Source organism: Spermophilus citellus (genome assembly GCF_964194105.1).
Source record: "Spermophilus citellus genome assembly, chromosome: 6".
In the NCBI taxonomy this organism is placed as follows: domain Eukaryota; kingdom Metazoa; phylum Chordata; class Mammalia; order Rodentia; family Sciuridae; genus Spermophilus; species Spermophilus citellus.
In genome coordinates, this window is record NC_138187.1 from 20386392 (window position 1) to 20407154 (window position 20763).

The following is a 20763-nucleotide window of genomic DNA, read 5'->3' on the forward strand; positions in this document are numbered from 1 at the left end:
TCCCTGAGAAGTTTCTATAATACTCCAAATTGCCTTTTGTTTTTTTTTAGCCTGTTTGTATTAGCTCTTTATTTGATTATTTTTTTCCTGCTGGGGATGGAACACAAATCCTCACATAGAGCTGTACCTTGGAACTACACCCCCAGCCTTAGTGCTGTCTTTCATCTTATTGTCTGAGTTAACTAACAACACACAGATACAGTGACCTCAGGGATTTCCCAAGGAAACAGCGCAGCCCAAACTCCCTATATTGAAACCCGAGTCAACAGGCCACCAATCCGTTTCTCATCAGCTTGCTTTTATAAATTGCATAAATTGTATTTTTTTAAATACAAAGATATTGTGGACACAATATCTTTATTTTGTTTGTTTTTATGTGGTGCTGAGGATCGAACCCGGTGCCTCACAGGTGCAAGGCAAGCACTCTGTCACTGAGCCCCAGCCCCAGCCCCAGCCCACATAAATTGTATTTTTAAAAATTGAGGCAATGTTGCCGAAAGCTCTGTCCTTGTCCCCAATGCCAATCCAATAACAAGGATGCAGTTTTGAGAAAAAAAGAAAAAGAAGGTTTATTGCTTTGCTAGCAAAGGAGAAACACAGGGGACTCCTGTCCCAAAGGCTGTGATTCTGCCCATCAGCAGGAACAGGGGCTGTGAAAGAGGTGACTCAAAGGCTACAACACGGCTTCTCTGTGGAGTGGTCATCCACTTGTTAATTTGAGAGACAGTCATTTCTGAGATCTTCTTGTGCCATCCCCAAGTCTGGATGACTTCATTTCTATGGTGGGTGGGTGTGTTCTCAAGGAAGGGTAAATCTGCCCAAGGCGGGGAAGAAAGGTGATCCTGTTTCCCCAGAGATTAGGAAGCGGGAGGGAGGAGGAGAAAGAAACAGGTCCGTTTTAAAAGTAAGTCGCAGACGCAGAGCAGCCAGGGCTGCATCCGGAGCATAAAGTGGACCCTGATACAGGAGGGTTTACTTGAAGTAGAATGCAAAGGTCTTAAGTGATTGGTTTAATGAGTTCTGAAGGTGGGCACACCGGTGTCACCCACACCTGGATCCAGGTAGAGAACAAGTCCATCTCCCAGAAAGTTACATCATGACCTGCTCAGTCCCGCCCCCACCCCGCCCACAGAGGCAGCCCCTGCTGTGATCTCTATTGGGTTTTGAAACTTCTGAGCGGATAACCAGAGATGCACCCTTGAGAAATGCCTGTCTTAGAAGAGGCAGAACCAAGAGGAACAGAATTAGGAGGAAATGGACTACGCAAGGGAAAAAACACTGAAGAACAAAAATGTTATTAACATGTTCAGAGATTTAAGAAGAAATGTTGCAACTGTGAAACTAAAACTAGATGCTATGGGGGAGAGGGGAGGGGGCAGGCACCTCCAAGAATAAGCAGAAAAAAAGAAAAATTGGGGCTGGGATCACATGCTTAGTGAAAGAAAGAGGAAGAAAGAAAGAGTGGAAATTAAGACTATCATAGCAGAAATGGTGTAAGGGTCCGGCGAACGTCGGAAGAAGAGACCACCAAGAGACCGGCTCATGCAACAGCAAAAGGGGATTTATTGAGGATCCAATCCAGCGCGCTGGGGCTCCAGGCTCACTCAAGAAGGGAGAGCGGCCAAGAGCCGCGAGCAGGGGTTGAGCAGTGCTTAAGTACACTTTTTGGGGAGGGCGGGGGCTTTGCATACATCAGAGCAAATCATCATGAGGCGCGGGAAAATTGAACAACAATTCTTAAACATGATTAGCACATTCATTGTCGGGAACAGGTCGGGCGGGAGTGATAGGTCAGTCCTAAGAAGGGGGGTACATTCAAACTGATTGGTTTGGGCCCTGAATGCCTACATGCCAAACTGCACAGGGTCCTAGGTTATTAAACAACTAAATGGTCAGGGGGAATATCTACTGGGCAGTCCCGGGAATTGTCCTAACAGCTACAGGAATTTCAGGTTTTGAGTGTAGCATAGGAACTTAACAATACCTGGTCCTTTACATTTTAACTCAGGCTTTGCAGCTTAGAAACTTTACCCTTTCAATGGTAAAGTGTTAGAACAGCGATTGGTGACTATAGTCTGTGGGCCAAGTCCAGTGTGTCTGCTGGGTTTCTTTCTTTCTTTCTTTCTTTTTTTGTGAGGGGGGGATACCAGGGATTGAACTCAAGGCCACTTGACCACTGAGCCCCATCCCCAGCCCTATTTTGTATTTTATTTAGAGACAGGGTCTCCCTGAGTTGCTTAGCGCCTCGCTTTGGCTGAGGCTGGCTTTGAACTTGCCATCTCCTGCCTCAGCCTCCTGAGCTGCTGGGATGACAGACATGCTCCTCCGTGCCCGGCTATTGAAACACAGCTACAGATATCTCTCTAGAGCTTATCCATATTGTTTGACTGAAACTTTATGCCCATTAATTAGTAGTTTCCTGTGTTCCTCCCCATCAACCCTGGCAATTATACAACCAACATCTGGAAATCAGGCCATGCTTGTCTTTCTGTGCTGGTTGACATCACTCAGCATAATGTCCTCAGAATTTCCTTCCTTTTTTAAATATATAAATATATATTTTAGTTGTAGATGGACACAATACCTTTATTTGCTTTGATTTATTTATTTTTAATGTGGTGCCAAGGATCAAACCTGGTGCCTCAAGCATACTAGGCAAGCCCTCTACCACTGAGCCACAACCCCAGCCCCAAATTCCCTTTTAAAAGGCCTGAAGTATTCCATTGTATGTACACACCACGTTTCCTCTATGTATTCATCTGTTGGTAGACATCTGGGCTGGGCCTGGTGGCGCATGCCTGTGATCCCAATGATTTGGGAGACTGAGGTCGGAGGATCACAAGTTCAAAGCCAGCCTCAGCAATTTAGCAAGGCCCTAAGTAACTTAGTGAGACCCTTTCTTGGAGGGGGGGCTAAGGATGTAACTCATGGGTAAAGCACACCTGGGTTAAATCCCTAGTTCCAAAAAAAAAAAAAAAAAAAAGACATGTGAGTCACTCCCACATCATAGTGATTGTGAATAGTGTTGCTGTGAACAGAGGACCGCTACTATCCCTTTGAGATCTTGATTTCAATTTTTTCAGATAAATGCCCACCAGGGGGATCACCAGATCCTGTGGTAGTTCTACTTTTAGTTTTTGAGGATCCACCATACTAGTCTCCACAGTGGCTGTACCACTTTGAATTCCCATCAACAACATGTAAGAGTTCCAATTCCGCAGAGTCATTGCCAACACTTATTTTTTTTAAAAATAATAGCCATTCCAAGAGGTGTGGTGTTGATGCACATTTCCCTGATGATTAGTGACACTGAGCATTTTAAAAATACCTATTGGTCATTTATATGTCTTCCTTGGAGAAATATCTATTTGCATCTTTAACCTTTTTTTTTTTAGTACTGGGACCTTAACCCATTTTTTAATTTTTATTTTTTAGTTTTAGGTGGACACAATATCTTTATTTTACATTTATGTGGTGCTAAGGATCGAACCCAGTGCCTCATGCATGCCAGGCGAGTGTTCTACCACTGAGCCACAACCCCAGCCCCCCTTAACCTGATTTTAATTGGGTTATTACGTAGCTGTTTTGTTTATTTGGTACTGGGGATTGACCCAGGGATACTTTATCCCTGAGCCACATCCCCCCCGCCTTTTTTTTTTTTTTTTTGAGAAAAAGGAAAAAGAAGTCCATTGCTTTGCTAGCAAAGGAGAAACACAGGAGACTCCTGTCCCAGAGGCTGATTGTCTCCATCAGCAGGAGTAGGGGTCTTTTAAAGAGGTGATTCAAAGGCTCCATTCCTTGTGTGCTCTGCTGGGAGCTGTAATTCACTTGCTAGTTTGGGAGACAGTCATTTCTGAGGTCATCTGGTGCCATCCCCAAAGTCTGGATGACTTTCTTCCTATGGCGGGTGTGTACCGAGGGACAGATAACTCTACCCAGGAGGGGGAAGAAAGGTGATCCTGTTTTCCCTGAGATTAGGAACGGCCCTGCCCTTCTTATTTTTTATTTTGAGGCAGGGTCTTGCTATGCCGCTGAGGGTCTTACTAAGTTGCCCAGCTGACTTTGAACTTGGGATCCTCCTGCCTCAGCCTCCCCCATTGCTGGGTGCGCAACCATGCCCAGCTAAGTTAGGTTTTTTGTTCTCTTCTTTTTGCCATGGAGTTATGTTTTGGGGAGATCAACCTCTTCATTAGACGTATGGTTTGCAAATATTTTCTCTCGTTCTGTAAGTGAACTTTGAGCTCTGTTGATGGTTTCCTTTGCTGCATAGAAGGTTTTAGTTTAACCAAGTTTTGCTTCTGTTTTCTAATTCCAAGTACTGGGAACCAAACCCAGGGCCTCACTCATGCTGTAAGGGCTCTGCCACTGACTTAAGTCTCCCGCCCTTTCTATTTTATTTTGAGACGAGCTCTCACTAAACTGCCCAGGCTGGCCTCAAACTTGCAATCTTCCTACCTCAGTCTCCCGAGTAGCTGGAACCAACAGGCACAGGCCACTGCTCCCCGAGTTCTATTTCTGGTTTTGTTACTTGTTTTTAGTGTTCTGTTTGTGCAAGAGCTTTACTCAGAATTGCCAAAACTTGGAAGCAAACACAATGTCCTTCAATAGGTATCTCCACGTAATGGAATATTATTGAGCAATCAAAGAAATGAGCCATCAGGCCACAAAATGCCATAGAGGAGCTCTAAGTGCATATTGCTAAGTGAAAGAAAGCCAGTCTGAAAAGCACTGTGTGACTCTAACATTATGACATTGTGGAAAAGCCAAACCCATAAAGACAGAAAAGATCAATTCACCAAGGACTTGAGGGGAGCGAGGGAGGTAGTGCACCCTGAATTTTTGGATGGTGATGTTATTCTTTTCTTTTTTCCCAGTACCAGGGATTGAACCCAAGAGTTCTTAACCACTGAGCCACATGCCCAGCCCTTTTTATTTTATTTTATTTTTTTTTACTTTGAGACAGAGTCTCGCTAAGTTGCTGAGGCTGGCTTTGAACTTGCAATTCTCCAGCTTCAGCCTCCAGAGCCGCTGGGATGACAGGCGTGCGTCACCGCAAACACACGGCCGTGATACTATTCTGTAGGATGCCATCAAGGTGAATCCATGACCTTATGCATTGTCAAGTCCCATACGAACTTGAATTGATGACAGTGCATCACTATTGGTTCGTTAATGGTAACAGGTGTGCCACGCTAATGCAAGATGTTAATAATAGGAACTGTGGGGGAAGGACTATGTGACAAAGCTGAAGAATCTCTTGGTAGGTTCCACCACTCTCTGCTCAGTTGTTCTGTGAACTTGAAACTTCACTAAAAAAGAATGTCAATTACCAAAAGGGAAAGAAATCAAAGGATTCCACTCAGAGCTATAAATAATGTTTCCGCAAGATGTAAATATTACGCATTTGACCAATATTAGGAAACCACTGTATTGTGGGGTGGGGGACAGGAAGTGGAAGTGGGTGGTAGGTGGAGGGGAAGTAAAGGAGCTAAATTCTCATATCCCAAAGCGGGAAGTTGACAGGTACCCCTCACAACTGGCAGGGAGCAATGTAAATATGTTCTGGAGAAAACATGGAGGTAGAAAGTACTGACGATCAGTTAAAGGAGTTGGAATGATTAGAAGTGGGGAATGGCCAAGCTTGGTGGCAAATGCCTGTAATCCCAGCGGCTCTGGAGGCTGAGGCAGGAGGATCTCAAGTTCAAAGCCAGCCTCAGCAATGTAGTGAGGCTGGCTTTGAATTTGAGTGAGTAACTCAGTGAGACCCTGTCTGTAAATAAATTATTTTTTAATAAAGGGCTAGGGATGTGGCTTAGTGGTTAAGCCCCCTGAGTTCAATCCCCAGTGCAAAAAAAAAAAAAAAAAAAAGTCAGAGAAAGGCCAGGTGTGGTGGTGCACTCCTGTAAACCCAGATTCTCAGGAGGCTGAGACAGGAAGATCCTAAGTTCGAGTCCAGCCTGAGCAAATTCCCAGACTCTGTCTCAGAATAAAAAGGGCTAGGACGTGGCTCAATGGCAGAGCACTTGCCTGGCACGTGCAGAGCCCTGGGTTAATCCCCAGTAAGGCATGGGCAGGTAAGGGTGGACAGAGGACCCAAGAAATGGGAAGAGAGGTGGGTCAAGGAGGAGACCCCAGGGCTCAGGGCGGTGGTTCTGGGAAGGGAACAGGGTGGTGACTCCAGGAGAAAACAAAGTCCCTGCACCGGTGTGCAGAGGGGTCGGCCTACAAGAACCCCTCCCCCCAGGGTCTGGGAAGAAGCCAGGGGCTGGGAGTATAGTCGGTGGAGGAGAATCTGATCCATTTGTTTTCCTACTGGAGCAGGAGCCAAAGCTGGAGGAGGGAGGAGGTGGGGAAAGGTTGCGCAGAGGGGGTCTGCAGACCCTCACTGGCATCCCCCAGGGCTGGTGAGATGTGCAGAGCCCCCGGCCCCTCCAAGGTCCCCAGGAGAGTTATTTACAGGAGGAGGAGAATCTGGGAGGCAGATTCAGAGAGAGACCAGGAAAAAGCAGTCGCAGGCAGAGTGGGGCTCCCTGTGTCCCTGAACGAGAAGGGAAGCCACCAGCCCGGCGTGGGGCTCGCTCAGGGCAGGCAGAGAGTGGGCGGGGCTCCTCGGCAGCCGCGGGGGCGTGTCCCCGACAGCAGTTCCAGCGAGGAGGCGGAGCCCAGGCAGCACAAGGTGGACACGGGTGGCAGGGGAGGGTAGTAAGAAGGTAACCTCGGAGTGGACTGGCAGCCTCTGTGAGCTCGGTCCCAGGGCAAGCGATGGGGAGGACAGAGGGATAGAACAGAGACGGACGCCACCGAGATGGGGATGTCAGAGGGGTGGGCGATGACGAGGTCAGGGGTTTGAGCTTGGGAATGGTGGGCCAAGGAGTGGAGAGGTTGAAAGGGGACGCCAGGGCACACCCCGAGATCTCCCCTGCCTTCCCCTTGAGCTCTGTACCCCACAAATCTGAAGCTGCAGGGAGGGGACACGGAGTTTTCTGCCCTGGCGTGGAGATGGCCATGTGCCGAAGTTTGAGAACCACAGCGTAGACACAGACCCAGGTTCTGATAGAGAATAAGAAAAACAGGGGGGACAAGAAGGGCCCTGGGATGGCACAGATGAAGACCTTGAACCAGTAAAAGGGCCTTGGATGGACCCTCTCGGTAGGGGCTGCAGGTCCTGCAGGGGCTGTCGAGAGCAGAAGCTGGAAATGTGGATAATGATGGGGACAGGACAGTGAAAGGGTCTTGTCCCACCACGGTCCCTTGGTCTGCCCTGCACTGTGGCAGATCGGCCACTAGAGGGAGCGCTGCGCTCACACAAGCGGCCACTGGCACAGCAAGGAGCCGGTTCTGCGGCCTCCGCCTCCTTCTCTGACAACTTTTGTGTTCCAAGTTCGGATTTTGCAGCCTCATACCCTGGATCGAACCCCAGGCCCGCTATTTCCGGGTCATGTGGACTTGGCCAGGTTACCCAAAGCCTCTAGCGCTTCATCCGCCATAAAATGGCCACAGCAGCCAGGCGTGGTGGCTGCATGCTTGTAATCCCAGAGGCTTGGGAGGCTGAGGCAGGAGGATCTCGAGTTCAAAGTCAGCCTCAGCAACTTAGCAAAACTCTAAGCAACTCGGCGAAACCTTGTGTCTAAATAAAAGCATTTAAAAAGGGCTGAAGATGTGGCTCAATGGGCCTCTGGATTTTATCTCTCCCACCACCCCTACCCAAAAACGGGGGCCCATGGCTCTGTCTCCTACTTCTCTCCAGTCCCTCTGCCCAGTCTTGTCCAGGGAGACAGATGGAGCTCCATTTAGAGAGGGATGTGGCCTCCAGGGCAGGGAAAGCCAGGAGCAGCCATGTCCCCTTCTTGCTCAGTCCTCCTGGTCCTCCTGCCTGGGAGCAGACCCCACCCTGCTTCTTCCTAGACACAGGCTAAGCCACCTTCCCCCACCACATTCCCTCCCTGCTGCCCAAGGGGTCACTGGCTGCCCTTGCCTGGCAACCACGCCAAGCATGGAGAAATGTCACTGCCCCACCCAACCTGCTCCCTCCTAGCAATTCTAACTGGTCCTCACGGGGCTCCTGCCCAGCCTGGCCAGGAGCCGAGCTATCAGGTCCGACCCCGAGTGGCCTCTCTGTTCCCAGGTTTTGCAGCAGGCAGGAATCAAAGACCTGGACATGAAGGTCTCCTCACCCCCTGGGTTGCACAGAAGGGTGACTTTTTAAAAATGATTTGCTGATATCTAAAAATCAGGGCATGGAATTCTAAGATCCAGATTTCTGCCTTCTCTGGAAAAATCAGAAGCTCTGGGAATCTGAGTCCGCATTCCCGTGTACAGCAGAGGACCCCCACGGGCCAGGACTCTCCAGTTGACCACCGTCCCTGCCCCAGCTATGCCCCTGTACCACCCTGGCCCCTGTGGGCATCTCAGCCTGTGACCTTGTGTAGGGACCGCCAAAGCAGGTCCACGGAGGCATCCCCACGTTGCAGCCGCTGGGCCAGGGCAGGCAGGAGTGCAGATGAGGAGAGGGCACCCCAGGAGGGGCAAGGAATCCGGGGAGCCAGACTGGGACAGAGCACCATGTCCTCAGATGCCCAAGGGACTCCATAGTCCAGGTGCCCAGTGCAGAGTCCTTGGGAGGTGACCTGACTCTCCCATCCTCCAACCCCGGCCTCCTGCCGTTGTGCACCTGCCATCACATCCGGGTGACTAAGCCTTCCTCTCTGGGTCTGACTGCTTCTCCCCCCTCCACTCCTGCTGCCTCTCTTCTCTCATCATTCTGGAGCAGTCGCCTCCTCTGTGTTCCCGGCCTCGCTCCACGGTCTCTTCTCCCCACGACAGCCAGGGGGCGCCTGTTAAGCCTGACACAGGCCATCCCGCCTCTGCTCAGGACCTTCCCACCTCAAAGTCAAAGACCTCACGGTGGCCCTAAAGGAGCTGTCGCCATCACCATCTCCCACGCTGCTCCAACCACATGGGCATCTTCATGTTTCCAGGACATCCCAACACACTCTGGCCTCAGGGCCTCTGCACCGGCTGTTCCCTCCATCTGCCTCCCCCTGTCTGCGAGAGGCTCCCTCCCTCACCTCCTTCAAGTCTCGGCTCAAGTGTCCCCATCTCCGTGAGGACATCCCTGCCTCTACTCCCTTCTCGGCTTTATTTCTTCTTTCACGCTAATCCCTCGAAGCACAATCGTTTACTTATTTACCCTGTTTGTCGTCTTGAGGCCCCAGGAGGGCAGAGATTTTCCTCTGTTTGGCTCACTGCAAAGTGTTCGGCATGCACCCAATAAATATCGAGGGGCTCTAGGGGTAGAGCATGTGTGAGGCTCTGGGTGCCATCCCCAGCACCACCACAGAGAAATAAATAGCTGGTAACTGAATGAGTGAATAATCAAATATCTACAATGAGGACAGTGGCTGTACCGAGCTCACAGGGTGGCTGCGTGGGTCCAGCAGGGTCAGCTTGGTGGGTCTGAGGCCAGCACAGTAGCATGGGGTTTCATGCTCTCTGGTTGGCGTCTGGAAATTCTTTCTTTCTTGGTTTGGGGGACTGAACCCAGCATGTGCCACTGAGCTACACCCCAGTCCTTTTTATTTATTTATTGTTTTGAGGCAAGGTCTTGCTGAGTTGCCGAGGGTCTTTCACTAAGTGGCTGAGGCTGACCTCGAACTTGCCACCCTCCAGCCTCAACCTCCCGAGCTGCGGAGGTGACAAGTGTGCACCACCCCACCTGGCTCCGTGTCTTGAGATCCTTAAATCAGTTCATCTTTGAATTTGTAAGGGACGCCGGATTTGTATGGGACCACGGAGCATGCGCAGTCAGCTCCACCCCCACCCCACAGCTTCTGGGCTGTCACCGCCCTGCTGGGGGCCTGGGTGGGGTGGATTAGTGCTGGGTGTTCAGCCAGGTGGCCCAGGCCCCTGTGAGGGTTTGCACCTGCTCTGCTAGAGTTTCCGTGCCCAAGGGAGGGTGACATTAAATAGGCCACCATGACAGACTGGGAACCACCCTCAGGAGAAAAGAAGGGGCTTTTTTTTTTTCTTCCTTCTGCTTTCTGAACAAGGGACAGCACCTTTTCATTCTGGAGGCCCTTGGTTCTGTAAGTGACCCTGGTGGCAAGGGCTGGCACCTCGCAGGTGCTGAGTGCTGTGTCCCGAGGACCCGTCGTTGTTATTTGGGGCTCCACAATTAGAACCAGGCCAACCAAGAGAAAGTCCCCAGGCTCCTGGGACAGCTGGTGGCCTTCAAGGTGACTGGCACCAGGCCTGGGAGAGAACATTCCCCGCCCACCCCAGGGCTCCACGTCCCGGGTCCGAGCAGCAGGCTGGGGTCGAGCCAGGGTGAGCCCCTTCCCTCTTCCCTGGGCCTCAGCTGTCACCTCTGTGAATGGGAGGGGAACCTGCGGGTCCCTGTCCCCTGGCAACAGTAGGGGTGGGTATCTTTGCAAACTGAACCTGAGAGGGGTTCAAGGGCTGCCAAGGTTCCCGGCAAGTCACAGGATCGTCACTGTTGCTCCGAAGGGTCCCAAGGTGGGGACTCAAATTCTACCCTCCTGCCCTGAAGCATTCAAAGGAGATCTAGCTTTAACCCTTGGGGGCTGTGTCTCCAGGGACTCACTGGTGACTTCAGACCCAGGTGTCAAAACCACACACAGCTGGTGAGGGCTCCAGGCCCTGACAGGAACTTAAAAAGAGACCCCGGGGTAGCTGCAGTCCTTGGTAGTGGCCTCTGTGGCCTGAGACCCCAGTGGTAGCCACGGACCCCCAATGATGGCCTCAGACAAACCCTGGTGACACCAGGGAGCTGCAGGGTGTCTCGTCTCCCTCCCTCCATTCTGGCTAAGCCCCTGTCTCTCCCCAGCCACTAGAATTCAAGCCATTCTCGGGATCCATTTAATTAGCCAAGCTCATTAACTCCCACAGGCCTCTCCGCCCCTCCCCTCCTAATTAACTCACTTAATTAGGGCTTGCAGGCCGGCGGCGCCACCCAGCCCCCTCCACCCTCCACCCCTGCCTGCCTCCTCCAGCCCCCGCTAGGCTGAGCCTCTACCAGCCTGGGAAGGAGCGGGGTGAGGCCGGAGCCCTCAGCACCCCGGGCCTCCACTGTCCTTCCTCCCAGGACCAGCAGCAGCCCACAGGCTGGAATGGAAATGGGGACAGGGAGGTGGAGGGGGAGAGAGAGGACATGGGATCCGATAGAATCAGGGCTGAGGAGGACAGGAGGCGACGGGGCCGGGCATGGGCCCTGAGGTCCGGCCTGACCTGGGAGCCTGCGTGGGGTCAAGTCCCGTGGACGCAGGAGCTTCACAAACTGCTCCACCTCCCGAGTCTCTGATCTAGGGTAGCAGCGCCACACCAAGGGGTCCTTGCGAGGTTTGAGGCAGCCAGGCCCAGATCTGTGCTTGTTAAGTAAGTGGACATGTGAACAGAGGCTCCCAGGGGCGAGGGGCTGGGGGAGGGACAGAGTGGGCTGGAGGCTGCAGCCTGGGTAGGGCCCTTGGTCTGAGGAGGGTAGGGCATAAGTGACAAGAAGGACTCAGGACGGAGTCCCATTCCACTCCAAGAGTGGAAGACACCGGCCTTGTTAGTGCAGGGCCTCGGCTGTCTCTGCCTCGGTTTCCTCATCTGGCGGAAGGCCCTCTCCTGGTGAAGGCCTGGTGCATCCTAGATGTCTACTCAGCCTGGAGACCCATGTCTGAGAAGTGACTCGAAAAACATTGGAAGAGAGGTGCTCAGCAGCCCATCATCTCCCCTGGGACCCAAGCAAAGAAAGTAGGCTGCACAGGCAGCAGGCAGGATGCGGGTTTGCCATCAGACAGAACTTACCAGGGTTGAGGAGTGCAAGATTGCAAAGGCAGGAAGGAAAAAGTATGTTCACATTGCAGGGACTGGGCTCTGGGGAGAGAGGACCTTCAGTGCCCATCGTAGAGGAAGAGGTGAGCGGGGCCTGAGCACTGGTCAGGCCTTGGCCTATGATGCTCCTGCTCACCCTTCAGATCTCTGTGCAGCTTGGTCTGGCCTGACCCGGGAGCCTGCATGAGGTCACTGCGTGCCACCACCTCTTCCAGGAAGCCCTGGCCTTCATCTCTCTTTGGAACCCTGGTCAAGGTCAATTTTATATTTACTGGCTTGATGAGGGTCGGGTCTCCTCCCCCACACTCAGCTGGAAGCTCCTGCAGGCCAGGACTGGGCTGTTTAGCCCACTGTCACCCCAGCACCTTCGTATCCTGGGTGCCTCTGAATGCAGAGATTCTTGGAGCTTCGAGGGAAAGGGGTCCCAGAGGCAGCCCCAGCAGCTATCCAGCCTCCTGAGCCCTGACCAGACCCAGCTCCACCCTTAGGGACAGAGGCTGGACTCCAAAGACTCCAATCTCTGCCTGGCCAGGCTCAGCTTCCTCTGAAAACCCACTTACACAACCTGAGACTCTAAGAAAATATATTATGAGGAAACAGTGAGTACACAGGGCAGAGGAGTCCTGTAAGTTCAACTCCTGCATTTTTAAATGCTTTAGAAACCCACATTTACACTCAGTGCAGGGAGCTTGGGGTGGTAAGCAACAGAGACCCAAGTGTCTCACTTAAACACAAAAAGGAATCGATTGGGTCAGAGAAATAAAAAGTCTTCAGGTATGGCTAGATCAAGGGGCTCAAGCACTGACGGGCTTGTGCCTGTCTCCATCTCTCTGTTCTGCCATCTGCTGCGTTGGCGTCATTTTGGAGGTTCTCCTGCTGGTGGAAGCCCAGGCCTACACCCTGCCACAGTTCAGTGCAATGGAGAGAGAGCCCATCCTATCCACCCGACCCCGGGGCACAGACCCATCTCAGAAACTACTGCTCTGGCTAGGGGGTGTTATCCACTGGTTGGTGGGAGTGGGGTCACAACCCTTAGGAGTACAGAGGGGTGTGACAGGGAGTGTAAATTCCCAAAGGAAAACAGGGCTCTGTACTCAGAGCCAGCAGGGAACGAGCTGAATAAGGGGTCTGCGCCACCAGGACGCCACAGGCGTCGTGGCAGGTCTAGGGCACCGTTCCCAGCCCCAGCGTTTGAGGCAGACCCACCCTCCGAACATCCTGGCCCCCTTCCCAAATTCCACTCGCCAGCAACCTTGTCTCCAGAGCCTTCGGGCTTCAGCCTGCCCCGCCCACTTCTGCCTGCCCCGCCCACTTCTGCCTGCTCCGCCCACTTCTGCCTGCTCCGCCCACTTCATCAGCGCCCCGCCCCCCCACCCAGCAGCTCCACCCAGCCCCTGCCCTCCGTTGGGGTAACTCTGAGGGTGGTCAGAACTGTCAGAGTTCTGCAGCACACAGGTGACCTGCTTGTGTTTCCCCCCCAGTGCAGAAATGCTTGATGACACACCCCCACTTGTCACTCATTTCCTGTCCCCTCCCTGGGATCACCTACCAAACAAACGACGTGCTCTTGGCTCCTTGTCTCAGGGTCTCTTTCCGAGAAACTCAAACTAGGACGGGATCAGAGCCAGACCCCGAGGGAGGGATGTGTGCTAGACAGCACTTGTTCCTGCCTGATGTCTGCAGCCCTCAGGGGTGACTTTGGTGACCCATCCCCATGGAAAGATCTGGGACTGAACCAGCAACAAGAACCCTCCCCCCCACCCTCCTGGCCAGGAGAGCTCCTCAAATCCCAGCGGCTCCGGAAGCTGAGGCAGGAGGGTCGGGAGTTCAAAGCCAACCTCAGCAAAAGCTAGGTGCTAAGCAACTCATCGAGACCCTGTCTCTAAGTAAAATATTTTAAAAGGGTTGGGGTATGGCTTGGTGGTTAAGCACCCCTGGATTTAATTCCTGGTACCAAAAAAACTCTGGGGTCCAGGATAATTGTGGTCAGGGTCAAGATCTATCAGATCTCATTGCACGACTTCCCCGGAGAAAGAGCCGTACTCTCCAGCTCTAAGGAGCATGGAGATGCAGGACCACCATGAGCAGGAGGTCAGGGTGGGGCAGACTGGGGTGGCCAACCCTACCCCATCCCCAGTGCTTCTCAGAGTGTGGTCGGTGACGTCATCTTGGACCTGGCTTTAGAAAACAGAGTCACATCCTGGGAAAGCTCTTTCTTCTCTTTTCATTTCTTGTTAAGATCCCAATTAAGACTGGGGGTGTAGCTCCGTGGTAGAGTGCTTGCCTAGCATGTGCGAGGCCCTGGGTTCCATCCCCAGCGCTACAAAAATGTAAGGAAGAAGGCGAAGGAAAAGGAAAAGAAGAAGAAAGAAGCCCTGCATGGTGACACACACCTGTCATCTCAGTGACTCTGGAGGCTGAGGCAGGAGGACGGAAAGTTGGAGGCCAGCTTCGGCAACTAAGACTCTCTCTCAAAATAAAAAAGGCTAGGGATATAACTCCTTGACAGAGTACTTGCCTAGCATGTGTGAGGCTCTGGATCCCATCCCCAGTACAAATAAAAAAGAAAGAAAAGAAAAAGAAAGAAGATTCCATTTTAAAATACTCCCACTGAATAATTTTTAATTGTTTGGGGGAAAAAAGTGAAGGAAATTAAAGAAAAGTGTAAACCCGTGCACAGCCACTGCTAGAATCAATGTTAACATTTTATCCTATTCGCGTCAGATATTTTTACTAAAAAAAGACAAAACATGACAGAGAAAGATGAATTCCCATCACACCCCCTCCCATCCCATTTCCTGGATTCCGTCCCCAGAAACAGCCGCTGTCATGGCTCTGGAGAGATTCTTCTCCTCGTAGGACTTGGCACACCTTCAGTGCAGGGAGCAGAATTCCCAACTGAAAGCTGCTTCAAGTTCAGCCCAGCAGGTCGGTGACACCAAAGAGAAGCAGGTCTTTTGCTCTTCCTGCCATCACAGTGGCAGCCAGCTGGCCACCCACGGTCCCGGAGTTGTATTTCCACGTGGGGTGGGGGTGGGGGGCTCAGTGGCAGTGTCTCTGGAACAGTGTGCCTCTCGCTTCAGAATGTATCCTCCAGAAAGAGACTGGAAGACGGGTCCCTTCCAGCTTCTGCACATCCCGCCTGCCCAGCTGTCACTCCCCGATCCCCTCCGGTTCTGGTGAACTTCCCGGCTTTGCTTATCAGCCATGACTACCTTCTGGAGGCCCCGGATGCTCCTGTGCCTGTCAACTGCTTCCAAACTATGGCCCCAAATATCATCCTATCTGTCATCTTCAACCTGATCAGCTCTCGGACCTCCCCAGTCGGCAGTGCCACCAGGGTCCATCAGGCTGTGTGAGCTGGTCACCAGTACCAATGTCCTAGGCATACTGGTGGCCATTCTGGGGGGCGGGGGTTCTACCTGGACAAGACCGCTGTCCTGCAGATGACCAGGGGCCTCGCCTCTATCATGCCTGGTGATTTACAGGGAGCAGTCACTAACTACGCGGGAGCATATAGATGTGGCATCACTGTAAAGGGCTGTGGGCCCTGGGCAGAGGAAATCTAAATGGAGATGATCTCTGTTTTCTAACCTGTGTTCTACGTGGCTGTGGAAATCATGGCCAAGTTTTACCTTTGCGTTCTGCTATCCAAATTATGCCCGTCAAGACCCCTGGGGGGTCTTCCTGGGGAAAAAGCTTGGGGCTGGCAAGATGGTTTATCCCTAGGTGTCAGTGACCAAGACCCGCAGCCTCCTAAACTGCTGCGTTAGTTCCTCTCTCCAGATATGTCGTGTGGCTCAGTCCTCTGAGAAGCAGGCCAAGGTGGGGTCAGCAATTTGTTGGAGAAAATGCTTGGGAGGAGATCGAAGAGCGGGAGTGAGAGGGGGCTGGGAGAAGCCGCAGGCTGCACCAGATCCAGCCCTTAGGGGAGAGAGAGAGACTCAGGCTGCAGTGCAGATAATGTGTTGACAATGCCAAGGGGCGACCTTGATCCAAGGTCGCCCATTAGAGGGCTTCTGTGCCTCCAAGGAACAGGTGTGCTGTTGTTCCTTGGCTGGGACCAGTCCATGGGAAGCAAACTGGAGCCTCTTTGGGGAGCCAGAGATGGGTTTCACAGCTGCCTTGCTTGGTTGAATACTTTCCCTGATGCCAGAGGTCTGAGTGGCACAAGTTCGTGGCTGCCATCTTCCTCCCCTTGTGCTACAGGGCAATTTCTCAGACCCATGACCCCCTCCTTCCTTCCTGGGATTGAACCCAGGGCTTCGCGCATGCATGGCTATGTTCTACCCCTGAGCTACGCCCCAGCCCTCGCCATGTGCCTCTTTGAAGAGTTTCTAAGAGGAAACTTTGAAGACTTAGTGGAGCATACTACAGCCTCCTCTCCTGGCTGCTGCAGTTATCTGGGGGCCTAATCAGGGACTCAATCCTTCCCCTTCCACTGTCCATTTCAAATGATCCACACTCACCTCCTAAAATTTCTACCATGTTCCAGCATCAGCTCTCATCTTGGCCAGGTGTGACCCCTTCAGTCCTCAGGGACCCAAACTGTTGGTTATCATAATCCATGCACCGTTGGATCCACACAGGTGTCTGTGGGCTTCCATTCTATAAAACAGCCTGCCTTCCTCTGCAGGGACAGCGACTCCCCTCTTCTTACCCATTGGCCCCAGGACACTAAAGCCCAAAGTTTCCCAGCAACAGCCATAGCTTAAATTTGGTGGGACCCTTGCCGTGTCTCTGGACTACAAAAGTCCCTCTCAGCTCCGACGTGGGAGAGGACAGGATCTTATTTCCCACAATGTGTCTTGGCAAACTTTTCCTAATTGCTTTGTGGGTAATCACGGCCCCCACTGAGGAATCAAGGAAGGTTTCTGCAGAAGGGGGCCTTAACCTGGCCAGCCCTCAGGAACTGGGTTAGCGTTCTGTTATCGTCAGATACCTGACAAAAACAACTTAGGAAGAGGAAAGGTTTATTTGGGCTCACCATGTTGGAGGCTTCCGTCCAGGTTTCGTTGGTCTCATGGCTTTGGGGGCCTGTGGTGAAGCAGTCCACCGTGGCAGGAGCATGTGGCAGAGCAAGCTCCTTCACCACATGGACAGGAATGAAAAGAAGAGAGGAAAGACTCATGTCCCCCAAGCCCCTTCAAAGACACTCCTCCAATGACCTAAAATCTCTCACTACGTCCCGGAAAAGTTTCCACCACCTTCCCATGGCACCAATCTTAGAACCAAGCCTTTGATGGCTTTAGGGGGATGTTTTAGATCCCAACAAGTAATAACCATGGCTGGGAGTGTGTCAAGGCCTGATTCAACCCCTTTCCTTTCTAGGCCTCAGTTTCCTCATCCGATAAAAAGGAAAGTCCTCGATAAGCTCTAATGTCCTGGGACTTGGTTGTTGGACCCAGGAGGGCATTCTTTCCCACTTCCTCCCTCTCCAGCCCCCCTCTACTGTGTTGCCAATAACTCAAACACCTTCATTAGTTTGGGGGCACTGTGCCTTCCTTGGACAGCATTAGAATCAAGAGAGTAGAATTTGACATTGGTAGTTCAAGAAGAGGGAGGGGAGGAACAGCAGCCACAGAGGAATTGGTTGGCAGGATAATTTGTTTGGAAAACAAAGAAGAGGAGAAAGATGTTCTAGATAAAGAAAAACAAATATATAATAAAAAAAAAAGATGAGGAAGTAGATGTTCCAGAACAGGGAGACTGAGGTCAAGGCTGAATGGAGAGGGGAAATGGTGAACAGGCTCCAAATGCTAAAGGCTTTGAATGTCACAATAAGGAGGGTAGACTTTATCCTGGAGGGAACAGGGAGTCCTTCAAAATTTCGTGTAGGGGAGGCGCTTGATTCAATTTGCATTTTACAGAGTTGATGGCCACAAAGGACTTGCATTCAAGAAACATGCACGTAAGTAGAGATGGGAGAAAGACAAGTTAGACACTGAGCAATATTCTCAACAGGAGAGGTTGCCAACCAACGACCTGTAGATCAGATGTGCCGCCAAAGCGTGTTTCATTTGGTCCATTCAATATTTCTGAACTTGGGGAACGCACTGCAAACATGGAAAAGCTGGAAGATTTTATGTTAGGATATGGATTTTCTGCTTTTCTTGAAACACCATCTGGCTACAGGAGCCCGGGGTCCCTCCAGTTTGTAACATTTCCACTACTCCCTAGCCTTTTGCCTGACCTCAGTTACTTTTTGCAGTTCTGGGATGGAACCCAGGGCCTCCTGCATGCTAGACCCTGTTCTGCCGCTGAGCTATATCCCCGACCCCTATTCAGTAATTTATGTGACCTATGGTACTTGAGCGCTTCATCCCTGGATTTCAAAGTTCTAGAAACAGTCAGATGGTAGGACTGAGAAAAACGCCTAATCACAGAAGAAATAGGGGAGGTGCCTGGGGCATTGGGGGCTTTCTCATAAAGCAGAGTGTGCTGCAAGGACGAGAGGGAGAGAGACTAGGGCCTGGAAAGATGCGCTGTCCCCATCTCATCTCTGTCCTCATCCGCCCCACTTCCATTCAGGCCACCAATTTCCGGTTATCATACAAAGCTCCTTCACAGCCGGGTGGCTTTACACATGCTGCACCTCTATCTCTGCCAGGAATCCCCTTTCTTCCCTTCTGTCCAAGCCCCGTTCACCCCCCACCGCGTTCCTTGACTAGTCACCTCCCGTTTACAGCATGGGTCACAGATGCCACCCGAGTGGTCCACAGCCCAAGACCCCAGTTTAAGACCTCATCCCTGAGCAGATTGTTCTCTGGGGTCTCGCTCGAAATCGGATGGATAGATGGATGATGAATGGATGGATGGCTAGATAGATGGGCCGACAGGCAGACGGACAGAGGGACGATGGAGTGAATGCATATCGAATAGGAGAACTCGGATTTGTTTTCCCTTCTTGAAACAGACCCAGGCTCCGCCCCACAAGCACTGACTGGGACAGTCTGGGGCAGCGTGGTCCCTCGGGGGCCAGGCAGCTGGACCAGGTGACCCTCTAAGACTCCCCCGAGTCCTCTGTAACCTCGTTCTCGCCCCCTCGTGGGCTCTGACCTAGAAAAGGCGGGGGTGGGAGGAGGGGAAAGGAGCCCGTGGGCGCTAGGACCCGGCGCGGCCGGAAGGCGGGTGGGGGCGCCGCGCCGCGCCGCGCCCCGCGCGCGGGGAGACTCTGCGCCCCGCAGCGCGCGGCGGGCGGGCGGGAGCGCGCGCGCGCCAAGCGGGGCGGACAAAGGGGCGGGCGGCGGCGCGCGAGCCGGAGGGCGGAGCCGTGGGCCGGGCGGGCAGGTGCGCGCCGGCGGGAGGGCGGAGCCGCGATGCCGCGATGGAGCGCAGCCCGGGCGGGCACCGGCGCTGGGGCCCGAGCGCCAGGCGGAGCGCGAGCCGGATCCGCAGCCGGAGCCCGGGCCAGGCCGGGGTTCGGGACCGCAGAGCCGGGCTGCTCGTAGCGGCGGCGACGGAGCCCCCCAGCGGCTGAGGGGCGTCCTCCCAGCGCCCGCCGGTGGCCGGGACCCTGCAGCCCCGCAGCCGCGGAGCGCGGGCATCTCCCCGACATCCAGCGTCCAGCGAGCCTCGGGCAGCGGAGGCCCCCGAGCCAACACCGAGCGGCTTGCCGCGGGGGACAGCGGAGCCAGCTTTCGGATTCCGAAGACAGAGCTCCCTGCGGCTCCGCGGAGACTCCCCCTCTTCGGTCTGGGCCCCCCAAGACCCAGAACGCAGAGCTCCCCGAACGGGATTGCTGGAACCCCTCCCAAGACCCCGGTCGCTGCAACTCCACACCTCAAGCCACCAAGACCCAGCTCGGAACTCCCCAGATCAGGGATCCTAAGCCCCAGCCCTGGCACACGGAAACCCCAGGTCTGGGAACCCTCACCAGCAAGAAGCCTCGGGGACCCCCCTCGAACCTCCGGGACTCGGGCGACCGAGCCCCTGACGGCACCCTTCGGATCTCGGCCCGTGACTGTGGCGCCCTGAGCCCCCGGGGCCGGGCTGATCGAGACCGAGACGGCGCCCAGGCCCCCTGCCGCGGCGTCCCCGCGGCCCCAGCCCAGGTAAGCCGGGCCCAGGTGCGGGGCGGCAGGTGAGTGGTCCCCGGGGTCCCTGCATCCCTGCATCCCTGCAGGTGGGGAAGGGAGTATTGTGAGCGCGCTCCCCCTCCCCAGCGTCGCCATGGAGCCGAGGCTGAAGGACGTCTCTTTGTGTCTCGCTTGGAGGAGCCGCCCCCTCCTCCTCTCCCTTCCCCCACCCCACACCCTAACCCTGAGGTTTGGGCGCTGCTCCGGGGCCCCAGGAGGGAGTGATGAGGGAGCCCCCTGTGCGTGGAGAGGAGAGCAGAAGGTGCAGAGGCTCCTCAAAATCTGAGCCCGGAGCGCTGGACCCTAGGTCCTCGGAGTGTATATACCCCTCCCCCATGGCCAGCCTCAGTTCTCAAGTAGAGTCCCCTGGGAAAATATGGGGGTGTCCACAGGTGAGGGGCCTGCAGCATGTGGCTCTGGGCGCTGACGGGGGCTTTGGGTGGAGTCTTTGTCTGAGAGCAGGGAAGGGGTGTGTTTGAGAGAAGGAGCGGGGATCCCTTGTTTTCTCTGTCTCCACTGCCCACCACTCAGGCCACAGTGGGGATCTTCACCCAGACCACTGCCCCGCAGGACAGGGAGGGGGCAAGCCCTCCCCAAAGTGAGGCGCTTGTCTCTGGGGAGGAGAGGTAGTCTAGATGAAGAAGCCCTTTCAGGTCAGAGCACTTTTCTGTCCCCATGTGTCCCAGGGACAGTAAACCCAAGTTCCTCCTTTCTCCTGACCTCCAAAACACCCAGGGCCAAACCTAGGATTGGGTCAGTGTGTCCTGGACAGCCCAGAGGCCATTCCAGGTTCTTGCTTTAGATTTCCAGTCTGCAAAGCATCCACGGTCCCCGCCCTCAGTGTGGT

General features: G+C 53.5%; 1 protein-coding gene across 4 annotated transcripts in view; it reads left to right on the plus strand.

Annotated features, from left to right (window-relative positions):
• The window catches only part of SBK1 (SH3 domain binding kinase 1), a 51113-nt gene that overhangs the window by 8338 nt on the left and 22012 nt on the right, over positions 1 to 20763 (plus strand). Inside the window, exon 1 of one of the 4 annotated variants that reach the window (XM_081299214.1) lies at positions 19758 to 19892. The exons of the other annotated variants lie outside the window; for them this stretch is intronic. The gene's annotated coding sequence lies outside the window, so the exon portion shown is untranslated. Of the gene's footprint in view, positions 1 to 19757; positions 19893 to 20763 lie in introns of those variants that run through there. 4 annotated transcript variants of the gene reach the window in all.